Here is a 12,320-nt window from a genome sequence, read left to right as displayed (position 1 = left end):
TCCTGTCTCAGCCTCTGAAGTAGCTTGGATTACAGGCACCTGCCACCATGCCCAGCTAATCTTTGTGGGGTTTTTTTGTTTGTTTTTTGTTTGTTTTTGAGATGGAGTTTCGCTCGTTACCCAGGCTGGAGTGCAATGGTGCGTTCTCGGCTCACTGCAACTGCCGCCTCCTGGGTTCAGGCAATTCTCCTGCCTCAGCCTCCTGAGTAGCTGGGATTACAGGCACGTGACACCATGCCCAGCTAATTTTTTGTATTTTTAGTAGAGATGGGGTTTCACCTTGTTGACCAGGATGGTCTCGATCTCTTGACCTCGTGATCCACCCGCCTTGACCTCCCAAAGTAATCTTTGTTTTTTAGTAGAGATAAGGTTTTGCCATGTTGGCAAAGCTGTTCTTGAACTCCTGACCTCAGGTAATCCACCTGGCTCATTCTCCCAAAGTGTTGGGAATGCAGGCGTAAGTCACTGCACCAGCCCGATTAACATATATTTTAAAACACTGATTAGTCAGGCAACAACACTGGGCAGGGGTCTCCTCATTCCCAGTGATTAAAACCCCATTCCATGGCTCCAGGGTTGCAAGAATGCAGAGCCAAAAGGCTCTGACTTGAGATTTCATTACTTTATTTGTATTGTGAGACAAGGTCCTGCTTTGCCACCCAGCCTGGAGTGCAGTTGTGCACTTGTAGCTCACTGCAGCCTCAGTGTCCTGGGCTCAAGCCATCTTCCTGCCTCAGGTCCCCAGTGCTGGTACTACAGTTGAGTGCCACCATACCTGGCTAATTTTTGATTTTTTTTTGTAGGGTGTAAAGTCTTGCTATGTTGCCCAAGCTGGCCTCAAACTCCTGACCTCAAGAGATCTGCCCACCTCAGCCTCCTGAGTAGCTGAGACTACAAGTACACATCACCATGCCTAGCTACATTTATTTTATTAAATTTTGAAAAATATTTTTGTAGAGAGGAGGTCTTGCTATGTTTCCCAGGCTGGTCTTGAACTTCTGCCCTTAAAAGATACTCCCATCTCTGCTTCCCAAACATCTGGGACTACAGACATGAGCCACTGCACTGCACCTGAAAAGATTTAATCTAGCATCCCATATTTGGTAACACTGGGAAAGGATGTAGAGTTTTTAATAATTACTTAATAATTCAATAAGAATCAAACTCAACCTTGACCCCACCTTCTCTCACACCCCACATCCAGTCTGTCAGGAAATCCTGTTGACTGTCTTCACCATGTACCGAAGATCCCCACCCAGCAACTCACTGGACTCCTCCCCTACTTCTCTCTTCTCACCATCTCTCACCACCACCATGACCCTGGTCAAAACCACTATCATCTTCCACCTGGATGTTACCGCAGCTTGACCCCCATGCTTCCACCCAAATCTTCCCACAGTCTTTCTCAACTCAGCAGCCAGAGAATGCTTTTACATCAGGAGACAGATCAGGTCCTGATAGATCAACTCCTGACAGATCAGGAGACAAATCAGATCAGAATCTTCCCACAGTTCCCATCTCATAGTAAAAGCCAAAGCCCCAGCAATAACCTCCCAGGGCTTACACAATCTATACTGATCCCCACCCAGCAACTCCATGGCCTCCTCCCCTAATTCTCTCCCCCTCTCCTGCTCTACTGGCCTCCTTCCAGAGCCTCAGACACTTTATTCTGTTGTTTCTGCCCACAATGCTCCTCCTTCAGCACCTTGGCCACCTCCTTCCCCTCCAAGTCTTTGCTCAATTTTCACTTAGGAGGCCACCCCTGACCTTTCTGTTTAACACTGCCATCTGTCCCCATTCCCACCGTGTTCATTTTTTTTTTTTTTTTTCAAAACAAGATCTCACTCTATCACCAAGGCTGGAGCAGAGTGGTGCAATCACAGCTCGCTGCAACCTCGAATTCCTAGGCTCAACCGATCCTTCCACCTCAAGACTCCCTAGTAGCTGGAATGATAGGTGCATGCCATCATGCCTAGCTAATTTGTTTTATGTTGAAATGGCGTTTCACTCTTCTTGCCCAAGCTGGAGTGCAATGGTGCAATCCCAGCTCACTGCAACCTCCACCTCCCAGGTTCAAGTGATTCTTCAGCCTCCGCCTCCCAAGTAGCTGGGATCACAGCTGTGTGCAACCATGCCTGTCTAATTTTTGTATTTTTGTCATGTTGGCCAGGCTGGTCTCAAAGTCCTGACCTCAGGTGATCCTTGGCCCCTTAAAATGTTAGGATTACAGGAGTGAGCCACCACACCGGCCAATTTAATTTTTTGTAGAGACAGGGTCTCACTATGTTGCCCAGGCTGATCTTGGACTCCTGGCCTCAAGTGATCCTCCCGCTGGGATTTCTAAAGTACTGGGATTACCACCATCAGCCACGATGCTTGGTGTCATGTTTATTTCCTCTTGCTGCTGCCACAAACTACCCTACATTAGTCCCTTGAAACACCACAAATCTACCAACTTACAGTTCTGGGAATCAGAAGCCCAAATTAGGTATATTAAGGCTAAAGTTAAGGTGTGCTTAAAAGCAGGGCTGCATTCCTTCTGGAGGCTCTAGTGTTCCCTTGGCTTTTCCAGCTTCTAGAAGCTACCCCCATTGCTTGGATCATGGCCATTAACTCCATCTTTAAAGCCAGGAGTGAAACATCTGCAAATCTCCCTCTTTAACTCTGCTTCCACCACCACATCTCCTGCTCCAATTCTGACTCTTCTAACCTCTTTCTTTTATAAGGATCTTTGTGACTGCTGGGCATGGTGGATCCCACCCATAATCCCAACACTTTGGGAAGTCAAGGCAGGAGGAATATTTAAGGCGTGGAGTTTGAAACTAGCCTGGACAACATAGTGAGATCCCACCTCTACAAAAGCATAACAATAAATATTCGCCAGACATGGTGGTGAGCGCCTGCAGTCCCAGCTACTTGAGAGGCTGACGTGAAATAATGGCTTTAGCCCAGGAGTTTGAGATCAGCCTGGGCAACATAACTGAATCTCATTTCTACAAAAGTGAGCTGGGCATGGGTGACATGCATGTGTAGTCCCAGCTACTCTGAAGTCTGAGGTGGGAAGATCACTTGAGCTCAGGAGGTCAAAGCTAAAGTGAGCTATGATCATATTACTGTGCTCCAGCCTGGATGATACAGGGAGATTCTGTCTCAAAAAAAGAAAATAAATATATACTGTTCCTGGCACAGAGCTTTGAATGCTTATAAAGACCTCAGTGATAGAGGTGATAGGAGCAACTTTAGTTTTAATACTTGGTCTTGGCCCCAGCTTTCTAACACAAGAGACTCTAAGAACTTTGGGATCTCCAGCATGCTAAGAATGCATTTGGGGATTCTTATCCCCAGTTGAGATGACTGCGTGGCTGCATGCTCCTGGATTTCTTCAGGAGGAGGGCTGATTGCCAGAGAAAGCAACCACATGATTAGAGGCTTAGAACTTTTAGCCTCACCTGCTAAACTCCAGGAGGGGAGAGTGGCTGAAGATTGACTTAATTACCAATGGCCAAAGACTTTATCAATCATGCTTGCATAATAGAGCCTCTGTAAACACCCTGAACAACAGGGTTTGCAGAGCTTCTGGTTGCTGAACACAGGAGGTGCTGGGAGGGTGGCGTTTGAACACAGGGCATGGAAGCTCTGTGCACCTCCCACTTACCTTCCCCGGGCATCCATCCTTCTTTCATTTCTTTCTCCCTTTCCTTCCTTTCTTTCTCCTCTTTCTTTCTTTTTTTTAAAGACAGGGTCTGGCTCCTTTGTCCAGGCTAGAGTGCAGTGGCACAATTTCACCTCACCACAACCTAAGTTTCCCCAGTCCCTAGATCAATGCATCCTCACCTCAGCTTTCCTAGTAGTTGGAACTACAGGTGCACACCACCACACCTAGTTATTTATTTATTTTCATTTACTTTTTGAGACAAAATCTTGCTCAGTAGCCCAGGCTGGAGTGCAGTAGCATGATCTCAGCTCACTGCAACCTCAGCATCCTGGGTTCAAGTGGTTCTGCTGCCTCAGCCTCCTGAGTAGCTGGGATTACAGGTGCATATCAACATGCCCAGCTAATTTTTGCATTTCTTATAGAGAGAGGGTTTGACCATGTTTCCCAGGCTGAACTCAAACTCCTGCTCCTGCATTTAAGCGATCCTCCCAACTCAACCTCCCGAAGTGCTGGGATCACAGGCATGAGCCACTGCATCCAGCATGCACATCTCTTTCGCTGGCTGTTTCTGAGACATATCCTTTACAGTGAACCAGGAACAGAAAATGAGCTGACTGATGCGGTGGCTCACATCTGTAATCCCAGCACTTTAAGTGACTGAGGTGGGAGGATCACTTGGGCCCAAGAATTTGTGGCCAGCCTGGGCAACAAAACAAGTTCCCATCGCTACAAAAAAATTAATTAGCCAGATGTGGTGGTGCAGGTGTGTAGTCTCAGCTACTAGGGAGCAGGGAGGACCACTTGGGCCCAGGCAGTTGAGGCTGCAGTGAGCTATGACTGCAACATTGCACACCGGCCTGGGCAACAAAATGAGACCCTGTCTCTCAGAAAAAAAGGAAATAAACTGTTTTTCTGAGTTCTGTAAGCTGTTCAAGCAAATGATTAAATCAAAGAAGGGGGTCATGAGAACCTCTGATTTGTCATAGCTTGGTCAAAGGTACAGGAGAAAACCTAATACTTGCCATTGGCATCTGAAGTGGGGGTAGTCTCATGGGACTAAACGCCTAACCTGCAGGGTCTGAGCCAGCTCCAGGTAGTGTCAGAATAACATTGTAGGATACCCAGTTACTATCCAGAACACTGGAGAATTTGGTGTATGAGCTCCACACACACAGTCAGTCAAAGTGTGTGACTAGAGAGAAACATGGGCTTTTCTTTCACCTACCTGCCTAACTGCATAGGAGAAGCAATACAGGGTGCTCATGAAAAGAGCAAGCATTAAAGTCAAAGCAGTTCCTACCTCTGACTCAGCTTAATACCCATGTGAGCTTGGGGAAATCACCTATTATCCCTGTCTTTATCACCTCATTCATAAAATGGGGATAACTGGTACCTGCCTGTGACTTTGTGAGAATTCATGAAATATTATGCTTGATGTTACTGTGATCATCACACCTATTCCAAACTATCTGACAGGGACAGTGATGGATGATAACATCACCAGATTAGAAACTGTAGTGAGGTCTCTCAAGCAAAATTCCATACAAGCAAACTACTGTCTCTCCAGAGCATTCCTGCCACACCTCATTCCCCATTCCCTGAACTGAATGTGCCACCTTAATTGTCCAGGTCTTTACAGTGCTGGTTTCCCTGCCCATTCCCCATCCCTCCACATCCCCCTTCGCTCCCTACTCTCACACAACTCTTCCTCATCTTTCAAAAGCCAGTTTCACTGTCACCTTATCTGGAAGCTTCTCCCACTCTCCAGAAGAGCTTCCCATTGCACGTGATGCATGCACTATTATTTGATCATTTTTGAGTTACTGTCCAAGTCTTTTTGTACCTGAATAACATGACACCCAGTCTCCTCCTGAACTCTGATGTCTTTCATGGTAGATCCAGCTGGAAGTGACAAAAAGACATTCTTTAAAAATAAAAGAAGGAATGAGGCAAACATCCATCCAATCCCATAAAAGTTTTAAAAGATACGTGAAAAGCAAACAAAATTCAATCGCTTCTAGGAAAAACATAAGAGGGAAGGTGTTACTGGGAGATATGCTAAAGGGTTAATTTTTATTGTATTTTACTTTTTTGAGGAACAATCTTGCTCTATCCCCTAGGCTGGACCGCAGTGGTACAATCACAGCTCATTGCAGACTCAACCTGCAGGACTTCAGCAATCTTCCAACCTAATTTTCATTTTATTGAAGAAATGCATTCTTACTGTTACCAAAGCTGGAGTGCAGTGGTGTGATCACAGCTTACTGCAGCCTCGACCTCCTAGGCTCAAGTGATCCTCCAGTCTCAAGACTCCCCAGTAGCTGGGACTACAGGTGTGGACCGCAATGTCCAGCTCACATTATCTTTAACTTTTATTAGAGACGAAGCTGGTGGTGATTTATCCTTTTCCCTCAAGCAGTTCTCCCACCTCAGCCTTCCAAAGTGCTGGGATTACAGGTGTGAGCTGCCACACCTGCCACAACCTGCTGAGGAGGTTAATTTTTAATGATATAAAGAGCTCAAAGCAAATATTAGAAGGAGCCTAAATGGCTATAGAGGCTGGCTGGTCAATTGTGATATATCCTTATAATAAAACATTAGGAAACCATGAAAAGGATTCAGATAGATCAATAGAAATTGACACAGATGTCCACAAAATATGAAAATGAGAAGTGATATTCAATTAGCCCATATGTATTTGAAGAATATGGCCAATTATTTCCTGAGATAAGATTATGGGTCTAAAGCGTAAAGATAATTTTTCACTTCATCATTTAAAAGTCTTTACTATTATTATAATTTAATAAAAGATTAAATATATAGATCATCCAATTAGTAAAAGACATGTTAACTCTATAAATAAACAGAAAAGACATGGACAGCCCAGCCTTGGTGGCTGGCTTATAATAACAGCACTTTGGGAGGGGCAGTGGGAGAATTGCTTGAGGCAAGGAATTCCAGACCAGACTGCAAAACATAGCAAGACCTCGTCTCTATTAAAAATCAAAAAAATTAGCCAGACATGGTGGCATGTGCCTATAGTCCCAGTTACTGAGGTGGAAGGATCACCTGAGCCCAGGAGGTCAAGGCTGCAGTGAGTCGAGACTGTACCACCATACTCAAGCCTGGGCTACAGAGTGAGACTTGGTCTCCCAACAAAAGAGAGGGAGCAAAAAAGAAAGCTAGCTGGGCACGGTAGCTCACACCTGTAATCCCAGCATTTTGGGAGGCTGAGTCAGTTGGATCACTTGAGGTACGGAGTTCAAGACCAGCCTGACCAACACGGAGAAACCCTGTCTCTATTGAAAATACTTAGCCAGTTATGGTGGCACATGCCTGTAATTCCAGCTATTCTGCAGACAGAGGCAAGAGGATGGCTTGAATCCAAGAGAAGGAGGTTGCAGTCAGCAGAGATTGTGCCTTTGCAGTCCAGCCTAGGCAACGAGTGAAACTTCATCTGAAAAAAAATGAAAGAAAAAGAAAGCTAATAAACTAAGATAAGAAAATATATATTAAAATGTAACAAAATTTATGAGGTCTTTTATTTATTAAAAATAATCAAACAAAACATAACTTGTTATTATACCCTGTGCCAGCAAAGGTGCAGTGAAATGGGCATTTTCTTCTACTATTAGTGATGTTTACATTGTATACAAGCCTTCCACCAGGGTAAAGCTTGGAAACTTTTAAAAAAGAATACAGTGACTCACTGTACTGCCTCCTCCAACTCCTGGCCTCAAGCAATCCTCCCACCTCAGCCTCCCAAAGTGTTGGCATTATAGGCCAACAGCCACCATGCCTGAAAGCTCGGCAGTTTACATCAAGTATAACAAGAATGCTAATGTCCTGTGACTCACAGTAATCTCATTTCTGGAAATATCATCTTCGGATACAATTCAACCTAAACAAAAGGTCATATGCACAAACACAGTGAAAATCCAGGAGTAATATTTTTCTGTTTAAAAACATACGGAACACTTCACAAATTTGCACGTCATTCTTGCACAGAGGCCACGCCAATCTCTCTATTGTTCCAACTTTAGTATATGTGCTACTGAAGCAAGCATGAGTAATTTAAGATAGAGCGGTTAAGCAAAATAAGGAAGAGTTATGGGGAATTTAGAAATCTATGGTATTTAAAGGCACCTAGTAACAGCTCAGTAAATATTAGCTTCTACTTTTATTATCTTTATGGTAATTCCACTCAATTAAAAATTGTCATTAAAAATGTACCACTGTCATGGAACATCATGTAATTAACAGTATAATTGTAAAAACAGATAGAGGCTGGGTGCGGTGACTCACACTTGTAATCCCAGCACTTTGGGAGGCCAAGGCAGGTGGATCACCTGAGGTCAGGGGTTCAAGACTAGCCTGACCAACATGGAGAAACCCCATCTCTACTTAAGAATACAAAATTAGTGAGGTGCGGTGGTGCCTGTAATCCTAGCTACTCAGGAAGCTGAGGCAGGTGAATCATTTGAACCTGGGAGGTGGAGGTTGTGGTGAGCTGAGAGTACACCGTTGCTCTCCAGCCTGGGAGAAAAAGAGCAAAACTCCACCTCGGAAAAAAAAAAAAAAGCCCCAGCACAGAGACTCACAGCTGTAATCCCAGCACTTTGGGAGGTTGAGGCCAGGCAGATCACCTGCAGTCAGGAGTTCAAGACCAGTCTGGCCAACATGGTGAAACCCTGTCTCTACAAAAATTAGCTGGGCGTGATGGCAGGTACCTGTAATCTTAGCCCACTCTTAACCCTGGGAGGTGGAGGTTGCAGTGAGCTGAGATTGTGCCATTGCACTCCAGCCTAGGCAACAGAGCAAGAATGTCTCAAAAACAAAACAAAACATACAATTTGTCCCTTGGTATATGGAAGGATTGGGTCCAGCTCCCCAATATCTGTGTATACCAAAATCCATGCAAGCATCTGTAGTCCCAGCTATTTGTGAGGCTGAGGAAGGACTGCGTTAGCCCAGGGGGTTGAGGCTGCACTGAGCCATAATTGCACCACTGCACTCCAGTCTGGGCAACAGAGTGAGAAAGAAGGTTGACTTTTAAATATAATTTTTCGGTTCACTTGAGAATTTGGTCAGAACTGTGGCATATGAAAATTCTTCATAGAGTAATTATCTAATCAAATTCATGCTAGAATTGGGAACAGAAAATGTTTTGTTGACTCTTCATTCCTTCACTTGCTGTTACATAAATTATTGCCAGTGGGCACTTACCAACCAGAAGTGTTATCTCAGAGCTACTCACAATGAAAGGTGATGTCTAGGGCCCAGGTGTGTTGAGGTCTCCATGCGTTGGCTATGGGTGAGTAGGACTTATAGGTCCATCCATTTTTTATATTCCAGCTCTGGAAAACTTGGGTTTATCCATCTTGATAAGATATAATTTAAATTTAACGTGGCAAGAACCATAAACGGAAGAAAGGTTATGAAACCACAGGATAGTACTTGTTCTCAAGGGACTCTTCAGCTTAGTGCTTCTGTAAAAAAGGAATGACATTGTCGAAAACTCATCACAGGTCAGGTGAGGTGCCTTATATCCATAATCCCAGCCCACTGAAAGACTAAGACAGGAGGATCCCATGAGGCCAAGAGTTTAAGACCAGCCTTGGTAACACAGTGAAACCTCATCTCTACAAAAAAAAAATTAGAAAAGGAACTGGGTATGGCAGCACATTCTTATAGTCCTAGCTACCCTGGAGGCTTAAGTGGGAGGATAGTTGAACCCAGGAAGTGGAAGCGGCTGTGAGCAATGATCTCACCACTACACTCCAGCCTGGGTGACAGAGTGAGACCATGTCTACACACACACACACACCCCTCAGTCTGTCCAGCCTTGACTAATAAAAAGGGTCTTCCAGTTACAGAACAGGTGTGCTCTTTTGTAGGACAGGAAGGGACCAGAAAGTGTGTTCACAGCCTTTCCTCATCCTCTGCTTAGTTTTCCAAGAACCTGCAAGGGAGTCCCAAGGGAAAGGACAAATCTTCTGGTTACCAGAGGAGAAATATGCCTCCTTTGTCAATTAATAAATGGAACACCGGCCATGAAAACCAAGAAGTTCTGCTAAGATGAACCACTCCCTACAACACTGACCTATGCAGGAAACATGAGAAACTGGAGTTTGTGGACCAATAATATTGAAGGTCACATTCCAGATTGTGGAGATCTAACCAAAGTACAGCCTTTCCACAAGGCACTGCCAAATAACAGCTGGCTTTCTCCATTGGGGCACTGCCGTTATCTCTGGCTCTCATTTCACTGGGAGATGCTCTATTCCAGCTTCCTCTTGCATTTTGTATTCTGTAGTTCCTGGGGTAACACCTCACAACATAGCAGACTGCTGAGTCAATGCTGATCTACAGATCTGACTTCAGATTCTAGCAGGACTCTTTCAGTTTGAGAAATTAAAGAGGAGAAAAAGTGGACCCAGCCTGGCACTGGCCAGCTTAGCAGTCCGAAGATAGAAGCTGCTCAAAATAACTACAGTGCTTCTGACTTTCTTACTCTGCCCTTCCTCCTAGGGCTCTTTGGATGAGATTTATTTCTCCTTGCTGAAGAAATGGTTTGCTAGAATATAAAAAATTTAAGGAAGAATGAAATATTAAAATATAATTTTCTCCTAAAGAGCATTCAGAAGTATATTTATCTCTCTCTCTCTTTTTTTTTTTTTTTTTCTGAGATAGGGTCTCACTCTGTTACCAAGACTGGAGCACAGTGGTGAGATCACAGCTCACTGCAGGTTTCAACTCCTGGGCGCAAGTCATCCTCCCACTTCAGCCTCCCAAGCAGCTGGGATTACAGGTGCATGCCACCATGCCTAATTTTAAAAATTTTTTGTAGAGAAGGCCACTATGTGGCCTAGGCTGGTCTTGAACTGCTAGATCAAACTAATCCTCCTGCCTTGGCCCCCAAAGTGCTGGAATTATAGGCTTTAGCCACCACACCCAATCTATTTATGTTTATATGCACACACACACACACACACATACACACATATACACATATGTACATATATAAAATCTCATATATTAAATGTTCCTCCTTAAATCGCCTCCTACCCACCCATCTGCAGGGAGAGCAAACACAGGTCTCAGCAGATCAGGCAAGCTACATGAAGAAAGGAGGCTGGAGTAATTAATGCCAGAGACCAGAAGGAACTGTAGCAAATGGCACGGTATTCATTTCAAAGGTTTTTCAACATTGTGATGGTCAAACCAAACACAGAAACAGGAAGCCCAGTTCAGTCACCAGCAACCAACGTGGGATATTTGATCTACATGCTACAGAACAAACTGTTTAGGATGAAAGACCTTGTCTCCACCACCCCGTTCTTCAAGTCCCTCCTGCCCAGTAGTCCCTACACTCTGCTGACATGACCCACATTCACAGGACTCTCCTGACCCCTTTGCTTGTTTAGTCTTTTTTCCCCAATAACTATTTTCTTTTTTGGATACAGAGTTCACCTCTGTCACACAGGCCTGAAGTAAAGTGAGGTGATTATGACTCACTGCAGATTCCATCTCCTGGACTCAAGTGATCTTGCCTCCCAAGTAGTTGGGATTACAAGCATGTACCACCATACCTAGCTAAGTTTGTTATGATGATGATGATTATTATTTTGAGATGGAGTCTCAGTCTATCATCCAGGCTGGAGTGCAGTGGCATGATGTAGGCTTACTGCAAACTCCGCCTCCTGGGTTCAAGTAATTCTCCTGTCTCAGCCTCCTGAGTAGCTGGGATTACAGGCATGCACCAGCAAGCCCAGCTAATTTTTGTGTTTTAGTAGAGATGGGGTTTCACCATGTTGGCCAGGATGGTCCCAATCCCTTGACCTTGTGATCCGCCCACCTCAGCTTCCCAAAGTGCTGGGATTAAAGGCATGAGCTGCTGTGCCTGGCCAACCTTTTTTATTTATAAGCCTCACATGTATGCTTATAACAATGCAAAACAAACTAATATAGCAATCATATGCCAACACTTACCAGACTGTGAGGAGCACAATGATAGAAGTACAGAGTGGGACGGAAATGCTCCCAGTGGGCTTCTTCTCGCATCATAGAGAATGGGGTGAGACACCTCGGCTGAGGCTAAAGATGAGCAAAGATGAGAGTCAAAGAGTGATGATGAGAATAGGGGAAGGTTTCCTGAAGAAGGACACCAGTAAAGTCCCCCAAGGAAACTGACATTCCACATGGCTGGAGGGGAGGAATATGGGGAGGGTGGTGCAGGATAAAACTGGAAAGGTAAGCCGAGGCCAGCTCTTACCAGGCCCTGTGGCTGAATTAGTTTGGATTTTATCTTAAAGGCAATGGGCAGTCACCAGCAGGTTTTAAACCAGAACCATTTTGACCCAAATTTGCTTTAGAAAAATTCCTCTGGCTTCAGTGAACAGGCTGAAGTGAGCAAGCCTGGAAGTCAGGAAGACAACTGGAGGCCTTCCTGATAAACCAGTATCGAAGAAAACAGGGCCAGGCATGGCGGCTGCTGCCTGTAATCTCAAAACTTTAGAAGTCTAAGGTGGGTGAACGTCTTGAGCCCAGGAGTTTAAGACCAGCCTGAGCAATGTGGTGAAACCACATCTCTACAAAACACAAAATATTAGTTGGGTGTGGTGGCTCATACCTGTGGTCATATCTCAGCTACCCCAGAGGCTGA

The 12,320-nt window shown here is 44.7% G+C and overlaps 1 pseudogene; it reads right to left on the bottom strand.

Annotated features, from left to right (window-relative positions):
- Positions 1-7,618: 7,618 nt before the first annotated feature.
- On the bottom strand, positions 7,619-7,718 carry LOC128932519 (U6 spliceosomal RNA; annotated as a pseudogene).
- Positions 7,719-12,320: the final 4,602 nt, after the last annotated feature.

The sequence above is a fragment of the Callithrix jacchus genome, chromosome 6 (genome assembly GCF_049354715.1).
Source record: "Callithrix jacchus isolate 240 chromosome 6, calJac240_pri, whole genome shotgun sequence".
Taxonomy (NCBI): Eukaryota; Metazoa; Chordata; class Mammalia; order Primates; family Cebidae; genus Callithrix; species Callithrix jacchus.
This window is presented reverse-complemented; position numbering and strand designations above follow the sequence as displayed.